General features: G+C 42.1%; 1 protein-coding gene across 1 annotated transcript in view; it reads left to right on the top strand.

The window, feature by feature from the left end:
- Positions 1 to 2,895, top strand: part of GP1BA (glycoprotein Ib platelet alpha subunit) — an 18,906-nt gene that overhangs the window by 12,332 nt on the left and 3,679 nt on the right. The gene's annotated exons all lie outside the window — the stretch shown is intronic.

Here is a 2,895-nt window from a genome sequence, read left to right as displayed (position 1 = left end):
CCCCAACCAGGGCCTGGGCTGGGGGAGGAGCCTGCAACATGAGGCATGTGCCCTTGACCAAAATCGAACCTGGGACCCTTTGGTCTGCAGGCTGACGCTCTATCCACTGAACCAAACCAACTAGGGCTCATTTTGTCTTTGTTTTTGTTCTTTTCTTTTTAAAAAAAACCTCTTTTTTAAAAAAAATATATTTTATTGATTTTTTACAGAGAGGAAGGGAGAGGGATAGAGAGTTAGAAACATCGATGAGAGTGAAACATCGATCAGCCACCTCCTGCACACCTCCCACTGGGGATGTGCCAGCAACCAAGGTACATGCCCTTGACCGGAATCGAACCTGGGACCCTTCAGTCCGCAGGCTGGCGCTCTATCCACTGAGCCAAACCAGTTAAGGCAAAAAGAAAAACACACCTCTTTTTTAATCAATGTTTTTTAGAGAGAGAGGGAGAGACACATTGATGTGAGAGTGAAACATTCATCAGCTGCCTCCTGCATGTCCTCCATTGGGGCTTGAGCTCACAACTCGGGCATGTGCCCTGACCAGGAATTGAACTGGCAACCATTCAGTGCAGGAGATGACGTCCAACCAACGGAGCCACACCAGCCAGGGCATCTTTTGTTCTTTTTTTGTATCTATCTTAGACCAGCAATTTTTTTTAATTTATTGTTTTGAGAGAGAGAGGAACATCAGTTTGTTGTTCCATTTATGATGCATTCTTTGGTTATTTTTTGGATGTGCCCTAACTGGAATGCAAATCCACAACCTTGCCATTTCAGGATGACACTCTAACAAGCCAGGGCCAGACCAGCAATTTTTAAAAATATGTTTTTATTGATTTTAGAGAGAAGAAGGGAGAGGGGTAGATAGAAACATCAATGATAGAGAAACATCGATCAGCTGCCTCCTGCACACTCCCTACTGGGGATTAAGCCCGAAACCCAGGCATGTGCCCTGACTGGGAATTGAACCAGGGACCTCTTGTTTCATGGGTTGACACTCAACCACTGAGCCACACTGGCTGGGCCAGACCAGTGATTTTCAACCAGTATGCTGTGGCACACTAGTGTGCTGCAAGAATTTTTAAAACATGCTATACCTGGCTACTTAGTCAGAGGCACTGACCTCTTTTCCCTTAGACTGTCAAATTTTTAAAAATGACAACAGCCCTACCTGGTTTGGCTCAGTAGATAGAGCGTCAGCCCATGGATTGAAGGATCTCATGTTCAATTCCAGTGAAGCATGTACCTCGGTTGCAGGCTCGATCCCCAGCCCCGTTGGGGCACATGCAGGAGGCAACCAATAGATGTGAAAGAGACACGTTGATGTTTCTCTCTCTCTGTCCCTTACCCACCCTAACACTCTCTCTAAAATCAATGGAAAAATATCCTTGGGTGAGGATTAACAAAAAAAAACAAACAAAACCGAAAAATGCCAACAGCCTGGCAGGTGTGGCTCAGTAGTTGAGTGTCAACCCATGTTTCTCTGTCATTGATGTTTCTATCTCTCTCCCTTCCTATCTCTAAAATCAATGGAAATATATTAAAAATAAATAAAGCCCTAACTGGTTTGGCTCAGTGGCTAGAGCGTCGGCCTTCGGACTGAAGGGTCCCAGGTTCGATTCCGGTCAAGGGCATGTACCTTGGTTGCTGGCACATCCCCAGTGGGGGGTGTGCAGGAGGCAGCTGATCAATGTTTCTCTCTCATCGATGTTTCTAACTCTCTATTCCTCTCCCTTCCTCTCTGTAAAAAATCAATAAAATATATTTTTTTAAAAAATAAAAAATAGCCCTAACTGGTTTGGCTTAGTGGATAGAGCATCGGCCTGCGGACTGAAAGGTCCCAGGTTCGATTCCGGTCAAGGGCATGTATCTTGGTTGTGGGCACATCCCCAGTAGGGGGTGTGTAGGAAGCAGCTGAATCGATGTTTCTCTCTCATCAAAGTTTCTAACTCTCTATCCCTCCCCCCTCCTCTCTGTAAAGAATCAATAAAATATATTTTTTTAAAAAATAAAATAAAAAATAAAAATAAATAAAAATGATGTTACTTTGAAAAATGAATAAATAAATAAATAAATATCAATAGCCAACACAATAGCAGTCCAGTGTGAATGCCATCTTGAACCATACATATATGTCATATAATAAAGTTGCATCTTGTTGATCATGGTGCATAATAAGGTTGCAACTATTGGTTAAGTTTTGGTACCAGAAATCCTTATATACAAATACAGGCATCTGGCTTTTTTTTTTTTTAATGGCACCTGACTTTTTAAAAAGTCACTTTGGAGCAAAAAGTGTAGGTAATTATTATTATTATTATTATTATTATTATTATTTTGTAAATCAATCAAAGTTATACCTATTTTTTGTCAGATCAGCAAAAATGTATTTTTTGATGTGCTGCAGAATTTTAGTAATTAGTTTATGTGTGCCATGAAATGAAAACGGTTGAAAATCGCTAGTAGAGAAATAAATGCATAATGGTACCACTCACCAGGCTGGACAACACGGGCAGATAAGCTACTTGGAGAGAGATGAGCTCTGTTTTGAACATATTGTTCTAGTGTCTTTGGGACACTCAAGAAATCCAAAAGGCAGTGGGATATATGTGTTTGGGTCTCAAGAGAGAGGTCTGGCCCTAACCGGTTTGGCTCAGTGGATAGAGCGTCGGCCTGCAGACTGAAGGGTCCCAGGTTCGATTCCGGTCAAGGGCATGTACCTTGGTTGTGGGTACCTCCCCAGTGGGGGGTGTGCAGGAGGCAGCTGATTGATGTTTCACTCTCATCGATGTTTCTAACTCTCTATCCCTCTCCCTTCCTCTCTGTAAAAAATCAACAAAACATATTTTTTTAAAAAAGAGAGAGAGTCTGGGCTAGAGATAAAATTTTAAAAGT

The sequence above is a fragment of the Myotis lucifugus genome, unplaced genomic scaffold (genome assembly GCF_000147115.1).
Source record: "Myotis lucifugus unplaced genomic scaffold, Myoluc2.0 scaffold_426, whole genome shotgun sequence".
Classification (NCBI taxonomy): Eukaryota; Metazoa; Chordata; class Mammalia; order Chiroptera; family Vespertilionidae; genus Myotis; species Myotis lucifugus.
The sequence above is the reverse complement of the archived record's forward strand: the minus strand, read 5'-3'. Positions and strand labels throughout refer to the sequence as shown.